This window comes from Marmota flaviventris, chromosome 19, assembly GCF_047511675.1.
Source record: "Marmota flaviventris isolate mMarFla1 chromosome 19, mMarFla1.hap1, whole genome shotgun sequence".
Lineage (NCBI taxonomy): Eukaryota > Metazoa > Chordata > Mammalia > Rodentia > Sciuridae > Marmota > Marmota flaviventris.
Genome location: NC_092516.1, coordinates 31,561,333 through 31,577,268, shown reverse-complemented (window position 1 = coordinate 31,577,268; position 15,936 = coordinate 31,561,333). Strand labels below are relative to the sequence as shown.

The 15,936-nt window shown below is 37.7% G+C and overlaps 1 pseudogene; it reads left to right on the top strand.

The window, feature by feature from the left end:
• LOC139702888 (cytochrome P450 3A21-like) overlaps positions 1-15,936 on the top strand; it is a 251,432-nt pseudogene that overhangs the window by 14,282 nt on the left and 221,214 nt on the right.

The window sequence follows — 15,936 nt, the reverse complement described above, 5'->3', positions numbered from 1 at the left end:
GCTGGAGGAGTCTGTGTGCTGAGCTCTGACCCCTCTACCTGGCAGCATCTGCTGTGGGGGTATTGTCTGATTCAGAGCAGACTTCAGTTTAAAAATGGCTTTATTCTTGTGACTGGGGTGGGAATGTGAGTGTGGTAGGGTTTTTGGTCAACTTCTAGAAAACAAAGAGAATCAGTACAGCATCTGGGTGTCTCACACCCCTCCTTCAGAAAGCCTGAGTCCCTGTGCTGGGGGTGTGTGGAATGTTTACCTCCATCCCTCAGACCCTCTGGAGCTTGGGGAGGTGGCACAGGTGCTGTGGGATGCTGTCACAGGCCCAGGGTTTTCAACCTGACCCTGATCTGTCCTATTTCCATCTCCTGCCAGCCAAGGTCAGACTGCCAATTTCAAATGAAAGTGCCCTTCACACTTCACTCTGCAGACTGTCAGACAGCTGCAGGTTGCCCCACAAAGCTTCTCCTTTTCTGTGTTGTAGTCCCACTCCTGTGTCCAGATTGATGCATGATATGGACACCCACCAATACGGTAAAAGATAAGGATTAGGTGGCCATTTTTTGGTATTCAAAAAGAAAATATACCAGAAACAATACAAAAAGGAGCCAAATGTGAAAAATAAATGAAACATGAAAGTAAGGGTAAATTGCAGGGATTCCTAGTCTCTCTCCCAGAAAGAACTAACAGAGAATGTCTTTAGCTGTTGCCAATTCCCCAATTTTACTCTCTGCTGGAGAGTGCCTGGTCTTTCTGTTCAGCTAGCTGTGATGAGCTTATTTTCTTCTCAGATGATGATTTTGTTGGACAGCAGCACTATTCATCTTAAACTGGGTGGGAGTAATTTGGGTCCATTGCAGAGGAGCTTCCTCTCCCCCAGGGAACCAATGCACACACAGAACTGCTGCTATCTATCCCATGAATTAATTCTCTTTGTATTCTAGAAGTTGATATTTTTGGATTTCGCCTGATTGCTAGTTTTCTGGGTTACTTGCTATCATTTCCCCACAGTCTTCCCATCTCCCCACAGAACTGTTGTTTTAATTCAATCTCCAGGGACTGCTGGGATATTGTGAGTTCTGCTGATACACCATTTTTCCTGGCCTCCAAATCTGACTTTTTTGTTGTGTATAATTCTTTTTATATGATGCTGGATTTCATTTGCTAATACTAGTTGAGATTTTGCATCCATAATTGTGAGATATGTGAGTTTGTAGTTTTCCTGTGTTATCTTGTGTTAAGTCTTAGTATTAGGTTAACATGGGCATTTTAGGATCGTTTACAAATGTTCACTGTATTCTATATTAGAAAATATTAGATATTTCTATGAATGTTTGTGAAGAAGTAAAGAATTGGTATTAGTTCTTTGAATATTTGGTAGAATTGTCCATGGAGTTCTTAATTTCTATTTTAATCTCATCATGTGATGTATGCTTAGTATATTGACTATTACTTTTTGTGTCAGTTTCTGTTGTTTGTGTTTTTCTAGGAATTTGTCCATTTCATTTAAGTCATGTAATTTGTATAATTGTTGTGATAATCTGATTGTTACAATATCTTTATATTTCTTCCCATGTTTATAATGTCAGTAGTTCCCATTTTTAAATTTTGAATGCTGGTAACTGTAGTCTTTCTATTTCTGGGTCAGTCCAGCTATTATTTTGGCAACACTGATTATATTTTTCAAATAATTGCATTTGTTTTTATTAATTCCTTCTATTGACATTATTTTCTATTTGATTAGCTTCCACTTTGGTCCTTAATATTTTCTTCCTTCTGTTTTCTTTAGGTTTAATTTGTTCTTCTTTTTTTCATGATTTATTGTGTGAAGTTTGATTGTTCATTTGTGATCTTTGTTTTTATTTAACAGATAACAATTTTCCACTACACAATAATGGCTTTTTCTTCATTCCACAAGTTTAATGTATTATGCCTCCTTTTTTTCTTTCAGTCCTTTTCTATTTTCCCTTTATATTTCTTCTTTCATTCAGTGTTATTTAGGTGAATATGATCAATTTTCCCATACTTTGAGTTTCCCAATTTTCTTTCTAATAATGCCTTCTGGATTCCTCCTGTGGTGCTTGAGGAACACATGCTCTGTTGGTCCCATCCTGACTGCTCTTTCTTGAAGAGCATGATTAATTGCCACCTCAGACTAAAGCCTAGATTTATCCAAAGACACTCTATTCCAGTACATGAAGGGGAAAGGGGTCAGGGTTTTCATCTTGCTCCTTTAGTCACTCCACAGAGGCACAAGGGGCCTCTGATCTCACTACTATGATGGTGGCCCTATATATGACATCCTCTTGCTCAGCCAGTTGCCTGGAGCTCAATCAGCAGTCTCAGAAGGAACAGTTCCTCTTTAGGAACCCTTACGACTTCCACTTTTCTGATTGGTAGAGAAGATGTAATTGCTCCAGGTAAATTTTACATTTTTTCACTGAAGTGTCCTTTGTTTTTTCTTTCCCCTGCAGCAATCTTTCCATTCCTTACTCCAATTTATGAGGCAATGAATATCTCTATGTTTTCAAAGGATGTCACAAATTTTTTAAAGAAAGCTATAAACAGAATGAAAGAAAGTCGCCTCCAAGAGAAACAACAGGTAAAATCTGGTGGTGGCTACAGAGGAGGTTCATTTTTGATAACTTATTTGCCTATGGGTGAATGACTTCCATGCTTCTTTGTATATTTTTAAAAGGTAGATGAAGAACTCTTGGTTGAGAGTAGTAGAGGGTTTCCATTTGGGGAGAATAAAGAATTTAGCATCTGGTAATTGAGATACAAGAATGAATCAGAGAGGGAAGTGAATTAGTGTAAGATGTATTCCAAGCTTTTATAATTACGTCAAAATGGACTCTACTCTCATACAACTAAAAAGAACTAATAAAAATATTAAAATAAATAAAATTATATATTTCAAATATTGAAAAAATAGTGAACCAAAGAGAAAACATTTACAATTAAATAATGGGCATGGAATTTAGTTTGTCAAGGCATAAATATTACTGATAGAAAAAGTCCCAAATACTCTAAAAAAGGAGTCCTTGTACATTGTTGAGTAGAATGTAAATTAGGACAGCCTTTATGGAAAATTGTCTGGAGGGCCCACAGAAATCAAATACAGACCCACCGTATGATCCAGCAATCTCACTACTGGGTATCTAGCCACAGGAAGTGAAATCAGAATGTCAAAGAGAGATATGTACTCCCATGTTTATTGCTGCACTATTTTAAAATTGTTCCTATTAATTGATCCAAATAGGTTTTGAAAATATCCATCATCAGGAAATGATAAATGCAATTAAAGATGTGTCTAAACTGACATAAACATCAAACAGCATATACATATATCAAAGTAATCAGGTACCTTGTTAATATGTGTATAGCTTAATGTTTTTACATATCAGTTGAAATGATTTTTTTAAATAGAGAAAATTTTTTTTATCATATCCCTTCTCTTCAATAGATAAAATTTCAACAGAATTTTTTTTCCTGGTGGTTTAATTTTATCAGATTTTATATTGGCAAAGAATCATTGCATTTACAAACCTCTCACTTTACAAAAACTCCACAGAAGGCATCCTCAGGGTAGCTGGTACTGTCTGGCCCCTAATGGAGCAGGCATGGGTTCTTTAGGTGAAGTTTTTTTTTCATGTACGAAGGCCAGCACAAGAATGTGTGCAGGCCAGGGAGCAAGGATGGGCCCTCCAGGTGTCAGTACAAGTTCAAAGCTTCAAGCATGGTGGGATCTTTCAAGAAGCTTGCCCAAAATCTAATGATGAGCTCTATAAATGGAAGGAGATTAATCTGTGGCTTCTTTGGTGAAGAATTAAGGCAGTAAAACAAAATATTGCCATCCAGGGCTTCTCCCTGAGCAAATAAATGTAACAGGAGACAAAGCCAACCACTCTCTGGCCAGGAGGCTGTGTTCAGAATCCACAGAGCTCACAAGCAGGGAGAGCAAAGACCAGTAGCTATTGGACACCACAGCCAGTTTTCACTCAGGGAAACGTCCTACTCTCCAAAGTTTGTAGATGGATACTTTTCTTCACTGATGACTTAGGAAACTCCAGCTGGACTTCTGTACTTAAAGAAGTCATAGCCTCAGAAGGGTAGATAAGTTCTGCACTCTTAATTTATTTCTGATTTCATAATTAACATTCTATCTTTGAAATCACTGTTTCTAGCATCGGGTGGATTTTCTTCAGCTTATGATAAATTCTCAGAATTCCAAAGATGTGGAATCTCATAAAGGTAACCAAGGTTGCTACCTTGTCTACTGATGGGGAAACTCAGTGGGAAGGGTTGTTCTTGAAATGTTTAGCAGGTTTTCCAGGAAGAAGAGCATTTCTACCAAGTTGCAGAAAGGCCGTGCTTGGATATTATATACAGTAGCCTGAGGAACTTTCTGGAAGCACAACTAGAGCCATGTTCAATGTTGAAGCTGATATAAACAAGTATTTCTTTCACTAGCATGGTATTTTTATTCAACTTATTTTCTTAATATTTTTATTTGATGCTCAATTTCTCCCTTATTTGTCCACTGGAACCCCTTTCATGTAGGCTCTTGAGTCCTCTATTATTCTTGTCACCTTTCCTTGTGTTTGTTTAAAAAGTAGCTTCTGTTTATTCTGAGAAATTATACATCCATAGCAATATTGAGCTGAAAACATAGAGGTTCTCCATGTAGTCTTGAATATACTGCTTCACTCTTAATGTCCACCACCAGAGACTTATATTTGTCACAGTTCAGGAACTTGTATTGAACCTCTATCATTCGAAGTCTACAGAGTTCCTTAGGTTTGCTCTAGGTCTTGTACATTCTCTGACATGTATCCACATTATAGGAACATACAGTGTATTCTGTGCCCTTTTCATTTATTTTCCAAGTATTTTCTTGCTTTCTGATTTAAGATATTTTAGGTTTCTGCCCTGTTTCTCCTGACCACTTTGGAAGCAGTGATTTTTCCATGGATCTTAGGGTTTTATTTATTTATTTATTTATTTAGTAATTAATTGAATTTAGAAATCAAAACCTGTGATCATCTTGTAGATTTTTGCTTTTAGATACTCTCAGCAGACAAGATTATTAACATGAAATACTTCTACATGAAGCAGAGGAAAGAAATATTTCTGTATCTACTCACATCCAGTGATATAAACTATTTTTCTCTCTCCTTCAAAAGAAATTTTCGAATTTAGAGCTTATTTCTGTGACACAAATACTCCCATTGCAGTTCTAATTTTGGGTACCCAGTGTCTTGACAATCATATGATAAAAATTCCTGAATGTTGAACAATTAATTCTAGAGATGAGGGCTGGGCTTACTACAGCCTGCCAGTGTACATATTTTTGAAAATATCTTTTTTAGTTGTAGGTGAACACAATACTTTTATTTTATTTTTATGTGGTGCTGAGGATCAAACCCAGTGCCTCATGTGTGCTAGGTGAGTGCTTTACCACTGAGCCACAAACCTAGCCCCAGTGTATATTTTTTTAAAATATTCATTTTTTGGTAGTAGACAGACACATTATGTTCATTTTATTTATTTATTTTTATGTGGTACTGAGAATCAAACCCAGGGCCTTGCACATGGGAGGTGAGCACTATACCACTGAACCATAACTGCAGCCCCTCCAGTGTACATACTTTTGTGTTCACATGTGCATATACATCCATCCATCCATCATCCATCCATCCATCCATCCATCCATCCATCCATCCATCTATCCTATATGTATCTACCCAGTTCTATTCAGCTCTCTGTGATGATGGAAATGGTCTATAGTTTGTTTCAATACAATAACCACCAAACACATGTGCCTACTGACCATTTGACATGTGGTTAGTGCCACTGAGGAATTTAAGTGTATTAACTTTTAATTAATTAAAATTTAAACACTCATATATGGCTGGTAGCTATGAATGCAAACATCTGAGCTTCAAACCTTAAATTTTTTTTTGGCATTGGGGAGTGGGGTACCAGGGATTTAACTCAGGGGTACTCAACCACTGAGCCACATCTTCAGCCCTACTTTGTATTTTATTTAGAGACAGAGTCTCATTGAGTTGTATAACACCTCACTGTTGCTGAGGACACATGAATATCTTGCCTCAGCTTCCCACTGGGATTACAGGTGTGTGCCACTGTTCCTGGCCCAAACCTTGACTTTATAATCCTACTTCATGGTGTTCATGCCTCTGAGTACCTAGTCAAGCAGCTAGCATTTGAGAATGCTAACAAAGTATGCAAAAAAGTGGATGTGTAACCGATGTGAATCTGCAATATGTATATGGGGTAAAAATGGGAGTTCATAATCTGCTTGAATCAAATGTATGAAATATGATATGTCAAGAGCTTTGTAATGTTTTGAACAACTAATAAAAAAATAAAATAAAAATAAAAATAAATAAATAAATAAAGTTTGTCAAGAAATCCTTCAACCCCATTGAAAAAGGGGGATGGTCTCCAAGTTCATTGCCTTTGTGTGGATGTGGGTCACACACAGCTACAGGGCGTAATGCTCGCCGCAGCTTTAAAGCGGGTATTACAACCTCAGTCTCAGAGGTGCCATTCTCATGAGTGCTGTTCCAATTTTGGTAGAACTGGGCAAATGGCTTGGGACTATGGATCTCTGCACAATAGGGCAGAGACCTCTCCCATTTGCACAGGTGGCACTAACAGGTAGATGACTGCATGGCATGGGAAGTTTTGGATAGATATGGCAGCGGTGGTTCACAGCCAATTCAGCCTTCACCTCTGCCTTCTTTGGGGCCAGAAAACTGAGAGCTGGGCCTGCTCTGGGCCCACCAAACTGTAGGGGCACTGCAATATACACTGGAAGAGGAGTTGCAGACTCTGACGTCATCAGGACTGGCCATGCCAGCTCATCAGTATTAGCAGCCAACTCCACCTAGACTGTACACTATGATCAACCTTGGGAGTTACTTTAATGCCTGAAATGTGGCTAAACGAGTCCCTACTGGGGTTCATGGACTATTACCCCAAATAGCATAGGCTGAGTTTGGGGGTGAAACTACTTTAAAATGGGAATTCAGGTGCTGCCAGGAGTGATTGATTCAAACTTTAGAGATAAAATTGAAATTATTGTGCAGTCAGAGCCCGCTACTTAGCTCTCTTTAAGAGATGATTGGCACAGCTAATACTCCTGCCTTGTCACTCCATGGATGGCCCAGAGTAGACCTCAACTTCTGGGTCCCCAGACCAAGTGTACTGGGCTCAATTAGTTCAGCAAGAATGCCCTCTACTGGATCTTAAAGTTAATCATAAAAAATTCAGGTACCATAGATACTGGGGATGATAGCTCTGTTCTATCTAGTAGATTATGGCCTAAGAGGTGGCCTTTACATATTGCGCCTGCCAACATGGAGGGGATAGGTCAGATCTCTCAGCCTGCACAAAGTGCTCAATATCTTCACTGGGACAATAAAGATGGTAACTCTGGAATTTTCAAGGCTTATGTTTTAGACTTCTTGGAAGTAAATTTGTGGGGCTATGATATTCTGAGCAGCTTAGGTTTGTTAATAGTAACTTCAAATTTTATCATGTTTTGGGGGGGACTTAATCAAACATTTTTTCCCTAGGGAAATAGAGGAAAATTTACAAGGGTATTTACCTACAACTCAATCTTCCCAAGAGAGACTAACTAATGCACCCAGCCAAAACTTTTGATAGTTCCCCTAACTTTATCCCCAACGCAGAGAACAGCAGAAAAAAATTCATTGGCTCATAGAAGAGCCAATCTGGGTTAGTCAGTGGCCCTTGGCAGGGGAAAAACTTTAAATACCCACATGTTAGTTCAGGAACAACTTCAGGCAGGCCATTTACAACCTATGCTCAGTCCTTGGAACAACTTTGTAATTAAGAAAAAAATCTGGCAACTGGAGATTATTACAAGATCTCAGGGTAATTAATTGTGTTATCAAGCCCACGGAGCCTTACAACCAGGGCTTCTTTCTCCTACAGCTATCCCTTTGGATTATCTTTTAATAGTAGTAGATTTAAAAGATTGTTTCTTTTCTATACCATTATGGCCAGATGACTGCAAAAGATTTGTCTTTAGTGTCCAAGCAATAAATTTTTAAAAAACCAGTTAAAAGATATTGCTGGAAAGTGTTGCCTCAGAGAATGTGTAACAGTCCTACCCTTTGTCAAAATTTTGTGGCATACACCATCATGCCTGTGAGGGAGAAATTTCCTGATGCATATATTATTTACTTTATGGATTATATACTTTGAGCTCATGTTAATTAGATGTACTCCTAAATTTCTTTGCCCAGTTAGAGACCTCACTCACAGCAATGTGTTTGTGCATGGCACCTCAAAATGTACAGAGGATATCTCCTTTTCAATATCTAGGTCATGTGATTGAAGGGCGTAAATTCTGTCCTCAAAACATACAAATTAGAGTCAAGGAGTTGACATTCTTAAGGATTTTCAAAAACTATTAGGTGATATAAATTGGCTGAGGCCATCTTTAAATCCAACTCCTTCAGATTTAAGTCCTTTATTCCAGATATTACAGGGAGAGCCTTCTCCAGCTTTTCATCAGCTCAGAGCAGAAGTAAGAATGGCTTTGAGGAAAGTTGAAATTGCTATTAAAAACGCTCACCTTATTAGAATTAACCCACAAGGGCCTTCATATTTATTGATATCACCACTACTTAATCTCCTACAGGAGCAATATGGGAGTTATTGAGTGGATTCATTTAGCTTACTCTTCTCAAAGGTCTTTAACTCCTTTTCATGATTTTGTTGCTCAATTAGTTATCAAGGGCAGAGTTTTATAGCTGGTTGGATCAGAACTTAATATTATAATCATTCCATTTTCTGCCCAACAGAATGATTGGCTTTTCCAAACTTCTAATAATTGGCAAGTAGCTTTTGCTAATTTTTCTGCTCAGATAGAAAGTCATTATTCTTGTGATAAAATTATTCAATTTGCCTTTGTAACTACACTTATTTTTCCAAAGATTGTGTATGCACATCCAATAGATGGAGCACTACTGGTATTCACTGATGGCTCAAGCTCAGGGAAAGCAGGTTTTATAGTCATGCTCATAGAGAGGTGGTACAAATCTTATCTTCTTCTGCCCAATGAGCAGAACTTCAAGCTCTCATTTGTGCTTTATGTCTTTTTTGCAAATGAGTCCATCAATATTTATCCTGACAGTTTATATGCAGTTTGAGTTGCAAAAAATATTGAAACTTCAACTATTGGGTATACACCATCACAAGAATTATTTAATTTGTTTCATACCCTCCAAAGGACAGTACAAATGCAAAAACACCCATGTTTTATAGGCCCCATATGGCCCCACACTAATCTTCCAGGGCCTTTAACATCATGTAATGATAAGACTGATAAATTGGTTGCTGTTTGTCAGCAAATATCTTCATATGACTGTGCAGAAGCATTGCATTCTTTGCATCATCAAAATGCTCCTAGCTTACATAAAAAATTTAATATTACTAGAGAGCAACTTTGTCAATTTGTATGTCACTGCCCCCAATGTGTTATACACACTCAATTTTTACCATCTGTGGTAAGTACCCATGGATTAAAACCAAATCAGTTATGGCAAATGGATGTAACTCACATTCCTCAATTTAGTAAGCAATTTTATGTACATGTAATTGTAGACATTTATTCAAGATTTATCTTTGCCACAGCTCATGCAAAAGAAAATACTCAACATGCTATTTCTCATTGCTAGCTGCTTTTGCAGTATTAGGATGTTCTTTACAAATTAAAACATAATGCACCAGCTTATGTTAGCTCCTCTTTTCAACAATTTTGCCAAGAGTTTCATGTTGACCATAAAACACATATTCCTTACAACACTCAAGGTCAAGTTATTGTAAATCAAGGTTGTTTATCTATTAAGCTACAATTACAAAAATTAAAAGGGGGAGATAGGACTACGACCCCCCCCCAAATAACCTCAATCATACTCTGTTCAATTTTTAATTTTTAAAACTGTGACTCAGAGTGTCACACTGCAGCAGAGCAACACAGGTCTTTCACAACAACAGGCCCTTTAGGCCAAGTTTGGTGGAAAGATTTACAAACTTGTCAATGGAGAGGACCAGATCCAGTCATAATGTGGGGCAGAGGTCATGCTTGTATTTTCCCAGAAGGAGCTTTTCTTCCTCTTTGGGTACTTGAATGTGCCATCAGGCATGGAGGACCTAGAACCAAGGTTCAGATGACTGAGTATTGACCCAGAAATGCCAGACGTGATTCTCCACCAAGAGAAACTCTTGAAGGAAGAGGGGAAAGAAGATGGCCCAGAGAGACCCAATGGTGAAGCTACCCTCATGGAAAGAGCTAAAGAATCTGATGCTGCAGGCTGAGCAAATGATTCAGCAGCAAGGAAAAACTAAGTCTCCAAAATGATGCTTGCCACAATACTAGCTCTATTGAGCTAGGTTTCCAAGACCTGTTGAGTTTTTAACATTTATATAAATGGCATCAGTATGCATGCATCTACTGTCAATTGCTTTCTTTTGTGAACACTACAGCTTTGAGATTAATACATTTTAAGATTTTGAAATCCAATTCATTCATTTTAATGGTTGGGATATGTAGTACCTCCCATGATATGAATAAACTGCAAAAAACTAAAAATTTTGTGCTTCAAAGGACACTATCAAGAAAGTGAAAAGATATCTACAGAAAAGAACAAACATGTTACAAAGCATAATCTGATAAGAAACTGTGTAAAGAATATATGAATAATTATTTTTCACTTAGTTTATTTAAAAATTCTTTTTTTCTTTTATTTTTAATTTGTTCCAATTAGTTATACATGACAGTAGAATGCATTTTGACACATTGTACACAAGTGGAGCACAAGATGTCCTTCCTCTGGTTGTATATGGTACAGACTCACACCAGTAAAATTCTTAAGCCTCAAAACAAAAATACAAATGCTTCAGGTAATTGTGGGCAAAAGACATGGATAGATATTTCTTCAAAAGAGTGAATCTGACTTTTCATTCCTATGTACATAGTTGAATACCTAATAGTGAATTTCCATATCATGTACATCCACAAGCCTGGGATCCTAATTAGAATAAGGTATGCTTCATGCTTTTATAAACATATCATGCATAACTAAAAAGAATAAATAAAAAGTGATTAACATTGCTCAGTATCAGTAACCAACAGGAAAATGCGAATAAAAACCACATAAGATGCCATCTCGCATCCACTACAATGTCTAAAATAAGAGATGGAAACATGAAGTGTTAGGAAATAAATGAAGTAATTGGAATTTTCACACATTTTTGGAAAGTATATAAATGATACAGCTATTATGGAAAACACTGACAGAAGTACTTTGTAAGGCAGCAATTTCACTCCTGAGTATACACTCAGATAAAATTGAAAACTAGGAAAAAAAGAAAAAAAAATGAAAACTAGAGTTCACAAACAAGTTTCACACTAATGTTCATAACGGCATCAATCACAATAGCCAAAAGGTGTAAATAACACAAATGTCCATAAACTGATGAAAAGATAACTAAATTGTGGTATATCTATACAATGGAATATTATATGGCCATAAACATGAAGTACTGATATATATTTCACTTGGAAACAGAATGCTAAATGAAATCACTTTGCATCACAAAAGACCACATATTACATGTCTCCATTTTTATAATGTATACATCATATGCAAAGCTAAAGAGATAGAAAATAGAGTAGTGTTTGTTTAGGGTAAATGATTTTGAAAGCTGACAGTTAAAAGATAATGAGATTTCTGAGTTTTGAAAATGGTGATGGCTGCATGTATCATTTAACATGCTAAAAATTATGGAATTTTACATTTTAAGGAATCAAAAGTATGTAAATAATATCTTAATGAAGTTGTTATTTTAAAAGAAACGGTAATCCACATACTAAATTGAGAAAAATTGGAAGGAGGACATCTGAACCAAGGATGTTCTTGGCTTTTTTTCACAAATGGATCTTGTGGATTGTTGAGGGAATTGACATTAATTCCGAAGGATGTGCTAATGATCACAACTATGTTGTAGCTCCCCAAAATTCTGAGTAGAGAAAGAAATGTAAAATTTTAATCTGTACTGCTTTACTCTCCTACTACACATGCTGGAAGAAGTGCGACCAGCACATTCACACACTGTCAGAAATATCTGTTGAACAAATGACTAGTCCATGCTCCTATCAAATGCCATGAGGCACCTGCCCCTGTTCCAGGGGAGTTAGGGACACTAGGGTAGTGAGCTCAAGGAGTTCAGTCACAGAGAGACAGACACCCATAATCAGATAAATTACATCAGAGAGTGGAATGTAGATGATAAAAGATGATGAAGTACAGAGCTTCAGCAGGACCAGGGTGTTATAATTGACTCCTGCTAGGGGATCCAAGATAGGTGACCTTGACCTAGGTCCTGCCTAAGCACAGTCTGTGCCCAGAGCTGATTCCTCTCTAGCACATCACATAACAGCAACATCCTGTTCTGAGAGGCAGAAACATTGTCCCCCCTTCTCTGCACCCACTGCTACAGCTTCTGAGAGGTCCTGCACTCCAAGACCCAAGGTGGCCCCAAGGGCAGAATCTCACAAAAGGGAATGAGTAAGAATATCCTCAATTAAAACATTGAAAATCTCCTCAAAATGTACTTGGATGGTCTCACAACTTGGTGAACATATTCTCTCAGATTTCCCAAGACAGTATCAGTGGTTGTTCATGGGTCAAAATAACCCATTTTATAAAACAAATGATATGGTAGTTGTAATCCGTATTCTTTCAGGACCTTATCTCCGTTGAGACTGGAGGAAGAAGTGGTGGAAATATTTCATATTTTGTATTTTGCTGATATTCTCAGTACAACCATGAAGAGATTTGTTGTTCCATAGCCTGCATTGTATCTTTCTTTTTAAAATTTTTTTTAAATAATTTTTTTTAGTTGGACAGCATGACTTTATTTTATCAGTTTATTTTTATGTGGTGCTGAGGATAGAACTCAGTGCCTTACACATTCTGGGCAAGCACTCTACCACTGAGCTACAATCCTAGCCCTGCATTGTATCTTTCTATCCCTGCTCAATAGGTACCAGAAACTTCCCATAACCAACATTCCCTATGCTCCACCCTCAACTTCTGAGTGATCACGTTCTTCATTGGAAAACAAGTTTTGACTTACATAATATTCACATTGAAGATCAAGCAGATAAACTAATTCTGTTTTCTGTACACAGATGTCCCAGCACCCTCCCTCATCCTAGGAGCCTCTCCTCCTTGGGTGGCCCATTGTGGTTGTGACTCCACACACTTGCTTTTGTCTGTTCAGGGGAGTAGCTCAACAGTGGTAATTTCAGTTCCCTGGCAGGCTACTGGAAGGTCTTAAAATAGCTCAGAACCCCAGAGCTGCCTGCTACTTACTCCTTCACAGTGACAGTCTCGCCTTTCTTCACTTCCTGACTCAGGTACTTCACCAATGCGTCTCCATATTGGTTAATGATGGGGAACATCTAAGCACAAAACACAACTCCACCCACAGTTAGAGGAGAATCGAATCCCTGAGGCTCTGGTTTTCCCAGGATTATAAAGTATGAGATATTTATAATGAATCAAAAAATATCTCTTCTAGGACATAAAGACAAAAGGTCATTTGAAATTTGTCATTAGTTCTTTTTATTTATCCATATAATAAGTTTCACTTTGACATAATTATAAAAGCATGGAAAATAATTTTGCACTTCTCCAATTGCTTGACATGTTGAACATTTTTTCTTATATTCATTGGTCATTCTTGTATTTCTTCTTTTGAGAAGGGTCTGCTCAGTTCTTTTGCCCATTTATTGATTGGGTTATTTGGTTTTTTGGTGTTAAAATCATTGAGTTCTTTTTATATCATGAATATTAACACTGTAAATGAAGTGCAGGGGACAAAGATTTTATACCCTTCTGAAGGTTCTCTGTTTATGCTTTCAATTATTTCTTCTGATGTGAAAGGTTATTAGATTAGAGAAAAATTAATGACAAGTAAATTATTAAGTTCTTACAAATGCGTAAGATGCAAGAGACAGCTGGGGGTGTATCAGTGGAGACTCAGCCCTGCGTGCTCTTTCCACTCAATCATATGGCCTTTATGGGCCATGCCAGTTAGGCAGGATGATGTGGCCAGCTCTGCAGTTTTGAGGACTTGATGAGAGAAGATGAAGAGGGAGGAAGAGGCAAAGCCTTCTCCCACTTGCTTATAGAACACAAGAACTACAATAATACCTCTGGAGCTGCTTTCACCAAGCATTATTAAGAAAATGGCTGCTGAAATTAGCTGATATCACCCTAGCAGATTATGAAGTACACAAGGTCATGGAAACACAGTGGTTTAAAAATGTACTTGACATCCATTCATCAAAGTCAGTAGAATGGGGTAGGCAGAGAAATCCCTGTGTACACTTCTATTGAAAACTCCTAATTGACAGTTAAAAACAAATGAAATCCCCAAGATTTTACATTTGCAGAGAAAGTTAAAATAAAGGAGAGCAGAGATTATATCATTTCCTAATCTGTTCATCTCTCTCTCATCTTTTCTTTTAAATGTACATAATAACCCTCAAATTTATATAAAGGTCACTTTTAATAAAGTGATAAACTTGAAAGGAGATAAAGCTAGGCATGGTGCACATTTTAGAAAGGTCTGACTTAATACCTCCTATGTAGTTTTAAAGGCTCCTAATGAAGAAAAATGGAAAAGGGGGTAGAGGCTGGGCACTGGAGAGAAGGTGAGGCCAAGAGTTTTTGGGTCATCAGAGACTGAGAAAAGTCAGAAGTATGACATTCTTGGCCATGAATCTTGACACTTGGTGAAATATGGGACCCTTGGCAGGAGGAGGAGCCCCTAAGAGCTTTATGATAATTAATTCCTAGTAATAGCTCTGGGATGGCATTGTCCTCTTGCCCTGGAGTGCCACATCCAACAAGTCTACCCAAGGGAAGTTTCCAAAATACTCACCCCCACATTTTCCCATACTTTTCATGACATTGGATGTCATACTGCCAAAAACCCTGGGTGGAGAAACAAGAGAATTTATATTGTTATTTTGAAAATATTGAACCCTGCTTCTAATTGAGGAACCAATGATTCCAATCCCTTGAAATCAGACTGGAATATGGTCCATAACTGGCAGTTAGAGGGAAGCTCTTAATTCTAAGACATCCAAAGGCAAAGAAGAGGAAAATAAATGGGATACTAGAAAAGGGAATTTAGAGACCATCTTGAATTTTCTTTAAGTATTGTACATATTGAAGAAATTATCCTCTTTTTTTAGACAAGGTATTGCCATGTTTTCTATAATGACCTTGAATTTGTGATTCTCCTGCCTCAGCCTCCAGAGTGGTTGGGACTACTGGTGTGTGCCACAGTTTCACTAATTATCCTTGAGTATGAATATGAAGTATGAATATGAAATCTACCTTTCTGTATCATTTTCTCATGTGCAAGGACTGTTTCTGAAATCCTGCCAACTTTGAATCATTCCCTCCACCTGGATGTGAAAAAAACCAAAGCTGAGAGAAAGTGAGTGCATTTCCCAGGGACATTCGCAAGGACACTTCACTCATTATTTTTTCCCAGATCTTTTTCATTTCTCTCATGAATCTCCCTAGAATACTGGGGAAATTAGGAAGTTCAAGGCACCAGTCACCTTTAAGTTAACCATGTTGATGTGATTAGTTTAGCTGGCTTTTTCACTACTGTGACCCTGACAAGAAACATGTAGAAAACTAAGATTTACTGGGCTCACAGTTTCAGAGGTCTCAGTTCATACATCTCTGTTGCTGTGGTCTGAGGTGAGGCAGAATAACATGGCAGAAGAGTGTGACAGAATAAAGCAGCTCAGGACGTGGCATCAGGAAGCAGACAGAGACTCCACTAACCAGG